This window comes from Haliotis asinina, chromosome 14, assembly GCF_037392515.1.
Source record: "Haliotis asinina isolate JCU_RB_2024 chromosome 14, JCU_Hal_asi_v2, whole genome shotgun sequence".
NCBI classification, from domain to species: domain Eukaryota; kingdom Metazoa; phylum Mollusca; class Gastropoda; order Lepetellida; family Haliotidae; genus Haliotis; species Haliotis asinina.
The window spans coordinates 10,137,501-10,150,000 of record NC_090293.1 but is presented as its reverse complement, the minus strand read 5'-3'; the positions used below and the strand labels follow the sequence as shown (position 1 = coordinate 10,150,000).

The 12,500-nt window shown below is 47.2% G+C and overlaps 2 non-coding genes across 2 annotated transcripts; both read left to right on the top strand.

Annotated features, from left to right (window-relative positions):
• Positions 1–6: 6 nt before the first annotated feature.
• On the top strand, positions 7–88 carry Trnas-gcu (transfer RNA serine (anticodon GCU)). Its single transcript has one exon. It is a non-coding gene; the product is annotated as a tRNA-Ser (tRNA).
• Positions 89–12,323: 12,235 nt separating this feature from the next.
• Trnas-gcu (transfer RNA serine (anticodon GCU)) lies at positions 12,324–12,405 on the top strand. Its single transcript has one exon. It is a non-coding gene; the product is annotated as a tRNA-Ser (tRNA).
• Positions 12,406–12,500: the final 95 nt, after the last annotated feature.

Below are 12,500 nucleotides of genomic sequence, written 5' to 3'. Positions count from 1 at the left end.
CTATCTGACGAGGTGGCCGAGTGGTTAAGGCGATGGACTGCTAATCCATTGGGGTCTCCCCGCGTGGGTTCGAATCCCATCCTCGTCGACAGATTACTTTTAATAATCAGTTTTAGTAGTATATACAATGGGGGTTTTAAAACACTTTCAAGAAAAGTCTCTACAAAGCCTTATTTACTAAATAACGCTTTGGTTGGGCCCTTAGCTCTTGCTACTATTACCCCTACTACTTAACGTGTGTTGGAGGTAACACTGTGCCTATGTCACGTTTATGTCGATGAAACAGTTTAACGTGAAGAGCCTACGATCACTTTGGTGTTCGTAATAAAGGCTTGCTGGGCTTTTTGTATCCCCTGTTCTATGTACATTTTTTTCTCGTCCTCGCTGATAGCAGACTTACGAGACTTGGACCGAATATCTTGTTTCATTCCGTTATATTTTGTGAGTTCAGAGAGGATTGAACGCAACTCCTCTTCTGAGATCTTACTATCAGAGAGTGCCGTGGAAATACGCTCACTCACTGTGTTGAGCTTTGCTTCGGCCAGAACCTTGATCTCGTCGTGTTTCAATGCCTTACGATGCAGTCTGCGTGATACTAACTTAAGCACCAACCCTGCCAACCCTGCCACCCCAGCTGTTATTTCAATACCTAGCACTATAGGTGCGGCCACGATGGTAGCTAACAACCCAACGCCTGCCGCCCCTAGTCCCATGCTGGTTACCATAAGGGTAGTGTCAGCCCCGTCCACGATATTGAAAGCTCTATGGTACTTTTTACATAGTGCTTTCCGCGTGTCACGGTCTTGTTCTAGTTGGCGTTTCACATCACATAACTGCCTAAAGCGGAACCCATCTACGGTTTCCAGCGTCTTCGCTACTTCCTCTACGACTGGGTACAGACCCATCCTATAATATATATTTTGAAAGACATTTTAATTGGGTTTCAGTTAATACTCTATTAATGTATTTGAAGTCTACAAGATCTAGACTAGTAGTCAGGGTAATAGGTGAGAGGCTAATAGACTTTCCTGTTGTAATAAAAACCCCACTGAGGTTTATTAAGCGGTTTATAGAACCCCAGTGGGTATCCTGTTGTATAATAATACGACAATATTGGTGCATGTGTTCGTTAGACCAGTGTATTGACACCCCGGGTAAAATTTGGTGTACTGTTGGGGGGTTTTCATTGTCTAAACCAAAGAAGACTTCTATGATGAGTGTGAAAGGGGGGAATATTCTATCAGGATTACTGCTAAACGTTAATTTATTGTTTGACCTAGCACTTAACCCCTTTTTTTTCCCGTCCCAAATAGTTATCATGCGTAATTCCCTCTCCGGAATGAAATCCCCGGGCCAGATACCGTTGTTCCTAATCTTAGTGGTATACCCCGTATCTGCGTCTATTGTGATATAAGGTGAGGCGAGTGTTAAGTTGATCAGCCATTTGGGCTCTTTTAAATCTGATAACGACACCAGTCTGTACACGTTGTCTTTGAAGTGCAGGATGTATAATTCATCTTCCTCACCAGGCTGATCGAATCCCTCCGTATCTCCTAGGTCGTTAAGCGTAGTGTTGGGACGATGACTGGTCATTATTATACTATTACGATATAATTTCCAACTGGTTTTCTGATAATAGTTCAGGGGTGAACTTCATACCCATGAAGTGTATGTTGTCAGGCAGGAAGATCTTGGTTAGTGATATCTTGTTTTCCACGATCACGTTCACCCCCTGCAGACTGGTGTTGGAGCCGACACTCACCCGCACGTAAACGTTGCAAACTTGATACTGGTGTCGTTTCCCCCACCCGAGTTTGATCCCCTTCACGATCTCGACATCATTACCCGATGGTTCCCCTAGGTAGACTTTGATGATCAGTGTTGAGTTTGCCGGTAGACTCTCTAGTATACTGACCACGCCTTCGAATTCAGACACCAACTGCAATGCCACGTTTTGTATGGCCGGTTTACTCGATAGCATGTGGGCTGCCATAGTGTTGAGTGGGCTGATGACTACGCTACGTCTCTGAGTTGGGACGTAAGCCACGAGCAGGGTTCCATTGTTCACGACTTTGTTTAGGTGGTTGTCTTTGTTATCCGTGAATACGTAGGGGGAGCCGAGCCTAATATTGAGAAACCAGTCGTTATCGGGTAACAACACCCACTTGTCATCTTCGGTGAAGACGAGCATATATGGCTTGTTTCGGGCAACGGTAGTGCTCTCAACATCATCTAAGTCGAACAGTTTACCCCCGAACGATGGGTATATTATCCAGTTACTACCGGTGTTGACAAGGGCGTACTTAGTGTTGATTTTTGCTCTTGTGGTATCTACTATATCACTTAGGGTTCCACCGGAGGGGACTTCAACGCGTTTGTAAATGTTGTTTTTCAGTTGCAAGGCGTACGATTTACCATCTACTCCGGGAGCGTCGAAACCGCGCGTGTCTCCAAGGTCAGAGATCCCGATATTGACGCATTTTTTCACTCCGGGCCCTTGTGCACTGGTCATTTTACATGAAGCGTTAAGCTGAGGTATCCTATATCTACAGCATTATGATTTATATCTAACACCGATATTATCAGCTCAGGTATGTTGCCGTGGGTTAATCTCTTATACTGCCGTGGTGAAAACGACTCGGTTCTACCGTCGTTGTATTTCTCAGTTTTCACCGGCACTGCTCTCAGTATAGTGGAAGGGTGACCTCCTTGAATGTTGTACGTTGTGCTCACCTGACCGAGATGAATGTACAGCTCTCGGTACGGTACTAGGTCGGGTAACTTCGTGCCTGTGACGGTTGTTGTTGGTTTTATCTCATCAGGAGACATACCGAGTATCCTCGCTAATGGTCGGCCGAGCCTCAATGAGGTTCTTCCGTTGTTGATTAACACCACTGTACCGTTTGAGTCGTTCATCTTGAGTTCAGCTCCCAGGGGTTTGAAGACCTCGTCGTTTAGAGAGCACACGCTGTAGTAGCCGTCAGTTATCTGACTGCGAGTTCCACTGACGAACAGCTTATTTTTGCTGGCGTTGATGTTAGTCCATTGCGGTAGGTAGGTGATATCGCAGAGTGCGACTTCGAGTTGGCCTGACGTGTTATCGATCGCGTGCGTCAGCTGAACGGCCTCACCGCTCGTTATTCCTGGAAGTGTTATGTACATATTATAATATATAAATTATATATTATAATATGGACTTAGCACACTTGAAAATCGTGGTGGTAGGTAGTACGGGGTTTAAAACAACCTTTATTAATATCTTTGAAAACTATATCGTGACCGTTAATAACGCGCAGGTGGTGGTAAACTGGAATCAAAACCCAATGCAGTTTTGGCAGAACCAACTCAACTTTGCTGTGTGGTGTGCGACGACAGGGTCGGGTGTGACACTAGACTACGGTATAGACGAACTGAGTAAGGCGGTTATTTTGTTTCATATTTATTATCAACGAGACGAATATTGAAGGAAATAAGTGCTCCTCTTCCCCAAGATAAAGCGTGGAGTATGACGAATAACCCCTATGATAAACGCGCTTATGAACGTGTTTGTGGGGAGTTTGAGATTCCAACGAATAAAGACTTTCGCCTTCCTGGTGTGAACCATGGTCTCGGTATAGTTCTCGTGTACTTCTACAGGTCCGGAACATATCAGGCCGGTTCTAAAGATGGTTCATACAACCCAAACCGTCATACATTTACAGGCCCCACAACGAATGAAAAGATCCATGTCAGCTGTATAAAGCAAACCAATCCTGATGCAGCCACAGCCTGGACTAAAATGATCTCAAAAACATCGAAAGAATTCACTCGTGCTGGTACAATACGCTTGAACGACTCGATTCGAACGTACGTGTGGGCGCTGTTGGGTGCGCAGTCGATGACGCGTTCCAACATCCTCGGTAAGGGAACTGCTTACGACGCTCAGAAACAGTTCGTTGCCAACGTTGAGGATGCTATCAATTCTCCAGTTGATCTCCCGCGGGCCATCACCCGTTACCAAAACGTGTTAGAATACGCCAGATCGAAAGTCAATTACGTGTTCGGCGTGGGGCTGTACATGGCTCCGAGTGATATGCAACTGAGAGTAAAAAAAGTGGTGGGTTATAACAACAAAATAGTCATAGCCACGGCGGATCAAAAGTTGGGTATCAACCCCGATATTAACACCCCCTATATCCCACACATCCCACCACGTGAAACGGGTATAGTGGCGCCACCCCCGGAGTCTAAAGTTCATGTGGGGGTACCCCCCACACACCCCTATATTCAGGCCTCCAGTCATATTGATAGTAAAACGGCCCTGGTGGTTGGTGGGGTAGCTTTGGGGCTTATTTGGTTAAAAATAACCGCCGGCAGGCCCCACAGTACCCCCTGTCAGTGACACCACCAGGGTTGATATGATGAAACCCAATGCAGTCAGAATGCTGGCGATGGTGATCCCTTGCTCCCGGAACAATATCCGAATCCTGTCTGCTAACGTGGTGTCTCGGTGGAGGACTTGATTGATGGTTTCCCGCACACGGTTGGTCTGGGATCTAAGCTTTTCTTTGTAGCCGGACGCTGTCTCCAACCAGGTCTGCCTTTCATCTTCCAAATTACGTATTCGTTCCTCGATGGTGGCTTTCATAGACTCGTCCTCAGTTTCACCGTGTTTTTCCTTTTCATATTCGATGTGGTCGTCTATCTCACTCATTTTGGCCGTGCTTTTCCAGAGCTGACCACGAATGGTTTGCATCAACAGGTCCAACCCCTTCAGTTCCCGAAAGGTAATTTCGAGACCCGGGAAGGGCTTGTTCTTGTAGTCGGCCAACACCTTTTCAATATCATAAGTCATGTTTTGATCCGATGTGGCGTCCCTGATGCCTTCCAGACTTTGAACTAACTTCGGAGGATACTGCTTAGGTCGCGCGCCACCGTAATCTATGAAGCCTAGTTCATCGCGGACAAAGTTACTCCCATGTCGACTGCTCAGTGTTGATAAAGCAAGCGGTTCTCTCGTGCGTTTATGCACGAGATCGATCTCCGGGTGAGCCTTCAAACGCAGCGTGCCATTGCTATCGAGGGTAAACCTGGAATAGTTCCTTCCCAACGGCTTGAGTTTGGATTTATTTTCAACTGCGTTGTAATAATCGTCGACGGCGCCCTCCATGAGTGCGTCACCTGAGAATGAGGTCTCCTGGTCATCATTGAATGCCTGGGCACTATCGTCCCACATATCATCCATAGGTATGTCTTCATCCATTATTTAGTATTAAAAATATATTTCATTTATATATAACAATGTACGGCAGAAAATTAGATCCTTTCAGAAGATTGAGAGAGCCATTAGGAGCCAGAGCCGTGCGCCAGTCGGTGACCATCACCAACAATCCCACCAAGATAGACCAGAATCAAACTCTGCTGGTTAGATTTCCAAACCTTGGTGAGAATGACCTCATTGTACCAGGCACTGTTCGACTGGCGTTCAATATCACGTTGACCTCCGACAACGACAAACGCGAGCTAGTGCGGAACGTGGGTCGAGCTATCATCAAGAAAACGACCGTCAAGATAAGCGGTAACGAGGTGCTGAGCATCGACGACAGCGACGTGTTTCACTGCTACGGGGATCTCTGGAAAAGCGAGGGAGAACGAGTCAATGATGTGTACCAGGGCATCAGCAAATCAACCCGGTCGCGCATAGGGTATGCCTTCACGCCAGACCAGCTAGACAAGCTATCGGACGGTGAAAAGGCCATCGCTCGAGCATACGGGAATCGATTCTGCGTGCCACTCGACTTCGAGTTGCTCATGGGACACGCGCCGTTTTACAAGGCCGCGCTGGGTGATAGGCTCGAATACGAGCTCACGTTTAACGACTATAGTAAAGTAGTGCGTACGCCGAACGGTGATGAGGCCAGTTATGCCATAGACAACATCTCTCTGGAGTTCGACATGGTCACTAGCCCGGAGCTGGCCAGGCAGGTTCGAAGCCAGTACTCTGGGAAGATGGCTATCCTGTACGATCGCGTACTGAGGTATAGATCAGTCGTGCGAGATAAGAGCGACACTGTGTGGAATATCAACCTGAACGTGCCGGCGCGATCGATGAAAGGTATCCTGGTCGTCCCCGTGGAGGATTACGAGCCATTCCGGAGGGACAGCGAGAAGTTTTTCAACCCCGAGATTGAAAAGGTGGAAGTGACCATCGAGGGCGTGCCCAACCAGCTGTTCAGTCATGGTATGAGACCACACCAGCAGTGGGATGAGATAAAAAAGCTACCAGTGGGGGATTACATAACAAAGGACCTGGACCTAGGCTCCGTGCAGATCGGTGAATACCTGACCACCAAGTACGCCCTATGGTTGGACATGCGATCCACGGATGATGATAAACTGCACGGTAGCGGGCGCCGTATAGATAACGGCAGCGAAGGGATAACCATCCAGATTACTAAGAAGGCTCAACCCGCTGGTAAGTTGAAATTATATCTGTACGTTATTATGGACGCGCAACTTAATATAGACAATGGGAGATTCGTGCAAGCCATCTATTGACCTCCCCACTGACCCACACTGCGCAATAGTGTGCGGGCAGACTGGCTGTGGGAAGACCGTTTTCGTCTTGGATATGTTGGAGGGTTACTACAAGGATGTGTTCGATAACATCGTTATCATGTGCCCTACTCTGAGCATGAATAAAACGTACTCGCGACCTTGGGTGATGACGGACCCGGACGTACACAAAATCGACCCTGGAACACGCCTGCAGGACTGGTTGAAAGCTCTTCACGAGAAATTTAAAGGGGAACCGACGCTGTTCATACTGGACGACTGCAGCGCTAATCGCGAGATAACAAAAAAGAGAGACATGCTATCGTACCTGGCCTTCTCCGGCCGGCATGCAAATCACAGCGTCTGGGTGCTAACGCAGAAGTTCAACTCGGTGTTGAAAGACCTCAGGGAGCAGACGCGATGGGTGGCCTTATTTCACTGCAAGGACAGGGATTCGTTTGAGGAGTGTTTGAGAGAGAACGATGTGATGAGCAAATTAGAACGGGAACGGGTGAAGAAACAGCTCGCTGAAACTAAACACGCTAAGCTTGTGCTCAAGACCGACCAACCAGTAGCATATAGGGTGTGCTAAAGCTAAGCAAAGCTTAGCAAAGCTAAGCAAAGCTAAGCAAAGCTAAGCTAAAGCTAAGCAAATGTTAAGTATAGCTATGATATTTGAAGTGGTTGTCGTGTGCAACTTAACCTTCATTTCTCTGTGTTTTGTCTGCATCGGGTATTATATAGTTAAAACTAAATCTTACTTGTTATATTATAAGATGGAGTGTGAGGAATTGCTCGAACAATTGTTGGTGGAGGGTTCCCCCACTGATGATAAGCGAGAGAAACTGGTGGCGTTGGCTGTTGGCGGCAAAGCCAAACATTACTTTGGAGACTACTCTCCGGATAAAATTCACAAAATGTCAGCCGAAGAAATCGATAAGCTGTACGCTAGATACAAGTCCCGGCTCGGAGCAGAAATGACAAAGACAATAGGATCGGCTATGACCCAGATATACACCGGTATTGTATCATACTTCCTTCCCATTCCACCAGAGCGCCGACTTTACCTGTGGGAGGACCTCGAGAAAGACCCTTTTATCGAACACGCCGTGAGTTCTATCAGCTGCGGGCTGTACCACAAATATGGTATGTTGTTGGCTCCAGTGACGGCGGCAATTATCACGGCAAAGCATTGTCAATTTGAGAGAAAAAATAATAATAATAGTATAGATGGATGCTGCTCCCGAGGTGACGGTGGAGACCCCCTCCCACAGGAACCAGTGAGGGAAAGACCATTGACGCATCAATCGATACCAGTTTTCAGCAGATACGAGAATACCTAGAACGCTACACACACTTGGGGTCCGGGTGGGCTGTAGATAAAATCGATAATGTCTATCTAGACATAGCTAACTACGTGCCGTTCAGAGGCGGATCATACCTAGCCTTGCCCCCCTACTATAGGAACAAACATGCCATAGTAAACGTTAAGAATAGAGGAAACGATTGCCTGAGGTTAGCTATCAGGTCAGCCTTATTTCCAGCTGACACTAATCCGAACAGGTCTTCTAATTATCCTCAGGATGATGGGCTCAACTGGGATGGTATAGATGAACCCACCCCCATATCCCAGATCATTAAAGTAGAAAAACAGAATAATCTGGCTATAAATGTCTTTGGGCACGAAGGTAACACAACAATAGTACACAGGGTCAGCCCGGTGAAGGATCGCCAAGTTATCAATATATTCATGATCCAGCGAGGTGACAAGTATCACTACACATGGATAAAACACTTTAGCAGGCTGTTGTATGACCAATCGGCACACAGAGAAAAGACCCACTTCTGTGAACGATGCCTACATGGCTTCACACGAGCTGATTTATTAGAATCCCACCGGGATGATTGTCAAGGTGTGGGGCAGACGGCCATACGAGTCGACATGCCTAAGGAAGGTGATAATATCCTAAAATTCGGTAACCACAAGAACCAAATGTCTGTGCCTTATATCATATACGCCGACTTCGAAGCCTTGGTGGTGGGGGATTCCCCCAGTGGTGCCGCCGGCGAGGCCCCCTTCACCCACAAAACACAAGAGCATAAAGCCTGTGGGTTTGGATACATTGTCGTCCGTTGTGACGGGGAAACGAAAGCTCCGGTAGTGTATAGGGGCCCTGACGCGGCTGAAAGGTTTCTAAAGTGTTTGCAGGAGGAAGAAAAAATTATTAGGAATACATTGTATAGAATCGCTCCCATGCGTATGACCCGAGTCGACAGGCTAGCTCACGCTAGTAGCACTAACTGTCACGTGTGTGACTCACCACTTAACGGTGATTCGGTGAGAGATCACTGCCACATAACTGGTAAGTATAGAGGCGCCGCTCACAGCGCGTGCAACCTCAAGCTTAAAATCAACCCTAAGACAATAAACATCCCCGTTGTCTTTCACAACTTGAGAGGGTACGACTCACACTTGATCATGCAGGCCATCGCGAAAATCGATGGTAATATAACGTGCATCCCCAACAACATGGAGAGATACATCTCCTTCAGCTTAAACGGACTTAGGTTCATTGACTCGTTTCAGTTCCTCCTGTCGTCACTCGACAGTCTGGTCAAGGCCAACAATACCTTCCCTATCACCGATCGATACACAGACGCCGAGACTAGACCCCTGCTTATGAGGAAGGGTGTGTACCCCTATGAGTACATGGATAGTTGGGTCAAGTTCACCGAGACCAGACTACCCCCTATTGACTGCTTTTATAGCAAGCTGAATGAGGCGTCCGTCTCACGAGATGATTACTCGCACGCGACTAACGTATGGAATAAACTGGGTTGTAAGAACCTGGGTGATTATCACGACCTGTACTTGAGGACAGATGTACTGCTGTTAGCCGACGTGTTTGAGACGTTTAGGCGAACGTGTTTCAAGCAGTATAAACTCGACCCCGCATGGTATTACACCAGCCCAGGTCTGTCGTGGGACGCCTTGCTTAAAAAGACCGGAGTTAATTTGGAATTGCTCACAGATTACGACATGCACCTATTCATTGAGAAAGGCTTGCGAGGTGGGATTTCCATGGCATCCAAATGATACGCGAAAGCAAATAATCAATACGTGAAAGGTTACGATCCTAACAAACCAACCAATCACATTCTCTACCTCGACGCAAACAACCTGTACGGCTGGGCCATGAGCCAGTATCTACCTACAGGGGGATTCGAATGGGTACCCCACGTTGATGTTATGGGGGTTGCACCAGATTCGAACAAAGGTTATATCCTCGAGGTTGACTTAGAGTATACCAAGGAATTACACACATCGCACAACAGCTACCCCCTGGCCCCCGAACGTATGAGGGTTAACCCAGACTGGATGTCTGAGTACCAACATAACTTGTTAGGTGGGCGTGTGACAGACGTTGAAAAACTCGTGCCTAACTTAATGAATAAGACCAAGTACATCGTTCACTATCGCAACCTACAGCTGTACCTGTCGTTGGGTATGAGGCTGACCAAAATACACAGGGTGCTCATGTTCGACCAGAGCCCATGGATGGAGCCCTACATCAGAATGAACACAGACCTACGAAAAAAAGCCACCAGTGATTTTGAGAAAAATCTCTACAAGCTCATGAACAACTCGGTGTTTGGTAAGACTATGGAGAACCTGAGGAAACGCGTGACCGTGAAGCTGGTTCGGTCGAGTGAGGAAGACAAGCTCAGGAGATTGATAGCCAGTCCGGCATTCAACCGTAGTAAGATATTCACAGACAACCTGGTTGCCCTACACATGAAGAAAAGCCACATAAAATTCAACCGGCCTGTTTACGTGGGGATGAGCATCCTCGATTTATCCAAACACCTGATGTACGACTTTTACTACAACGAGCTCAAGAAACAGTACGGTGACAGGTGTGAAGTGCTGTACACTGACACGGATTCCCTGCTGATGGAGATTCGAACCGAGGATGTGTACGAGGACATGAAAAAACACCTCGATTTATACGACACCAGCGACTACCCTAAGACCCATGCCATACACAGTACGGTAAATAAAAAGGTCCTAGGTAAGATGAAGGACGAGTGTGCTGGCACGCCCATAGCCGAGTACATAGGTTTGAGACCTAAGATGTACTCCATACTGAAAGCCGACAATAGTGAGATCCGGAAGGCTAAGGGGGTTAAGAAGTATGTGGTGAAACAACACATCAAACACCCCAGATTCAAGGAAGCCCTGTTCAAGACCCGTACCTTTAGGCATAAAATGAACACACTTAGAAGTGATGGACATAAGATATACGGACTGACTATAAACAAGACGTCCCTGTCGCCTATGGACACGAAACGTTGGATAGCTATTGATGGGATAAACACATACGCGTATGGACATGAAAAAATTTGAGGCTATTTACTACAGCCCGCGTGGGTACTGGAAAGGAGCTAGCGCAGTAGATAAGCTAGCTAAAATAGCGCGAGTACCCCCGGAGGAAGCCAAAGCGTGGCTTGAAAAACAAGCCCTGTGGCAGATCTATTTACCGGCACCACGCTACGTGCCTAGAAGGAGGTTCGGTATTAACATACCTAATAGCGTTCACCAGGCAGACCTACTGTTCCTACCCCACGACAAGAGGTACAAGTATGCCTTAACCGTAGTGGACGTAGCCAGTCGTTACAAGGAAGCCGAACCCTTGACCACGAAAGATTCGGCCCAGGTAGCCAGAGGATTCGAACGCATATACAAACGCAGTCCGCTGACGTGGCCAACAGAGCTGCAAGTTGACCCCGGACGGGAGTTCATGGGTGCCGTGTCACAACTGCTAGCCAAACACGATACAAAGGTCAGGCGTGGCACGGCCGGAGCCCATCGCAGCCAAGCCATAGTTGAGAGATTTAATAGGACTTTGGCTGAGCGCTTGTTCGGCCATCAGTATGCTAGGGAGATGGTCACCCCTGGAAAACGATCGACTGAATGGGTCACGAGGTTACCCAAGGTGGTGTCGGCAATCAACCATGAAGTCACCTGTCTCACCGGTAAGAAACTGGCAGACGCTATCAAACTAAAATCAATAGTTGCAGAGTCGGCCGCTCCATTGCGTGGGAAGGAGAAACAGATACCAGATAGGGCCCTAGTGAGGTATCTATACCAGCCGGGGGAACACGAGGGTGATAGCCGTAAGCGGGCCACCGATCCTATATGGTCAGTCAAAACTTACAACATAGATAAAGTGGATATGAAAGCCGACGAACCTAACTTAAACTACTTGAGGGATGGGCCGGGTAGGGGGTTTGTAAGAGAAGAATTATTGATCGTACCGTACGGCACAGTGTTACCTCCAACACACGTTAAGTAGTAGGGGTAATAGTAGCAAGAGCTAAGGGCCCAACCAAAGCCTTATTTAATAAATAAGGCTTTGTAGAGACTTTTCTTGAAAGTGTTTTAAAACCCCCATTGTATATACTACGGTTTTCATTTCTTACTTTTGACAAAAAACAAGAATTGTGTTTATAGAAATATCCACTGAACCCTTTGGACAATAAGCTGTCGCTTCCCCTACATTGCCAATTAGTCGTGTATTGTTGCTATAAAGCTCCTGCAGTGGTGTGTTTGTTGAGAGAAGTTGTGAGTGAAGGTAAGCCAGATAGATGATTAAGGAGCTTGTCACCTTCAGACCTGTCTAGGTAAAACGATATGACTGCCCTCTTGGCACGTGGGTATCGTGCAAATGCGGTCTTGTCGACTTTCCGTAGTTCTAAAAGGAAGCATTGCATTGTAGGTATCAGCTGACGAGGTGGCCGAGTGGTTAAGGCGATGGACTGCTAATCCATTGGGGTCTCCCCGCGTGGGTTCGAATCCCATCCTCGTCGACATTTTTCTTTTACCGAGGTCAGATGTTATGGCCTCCCCTCCAGCAATTTTGCCACGATTTCCAAGGATTTCTTTGTGTGCTTTTTCATACGTC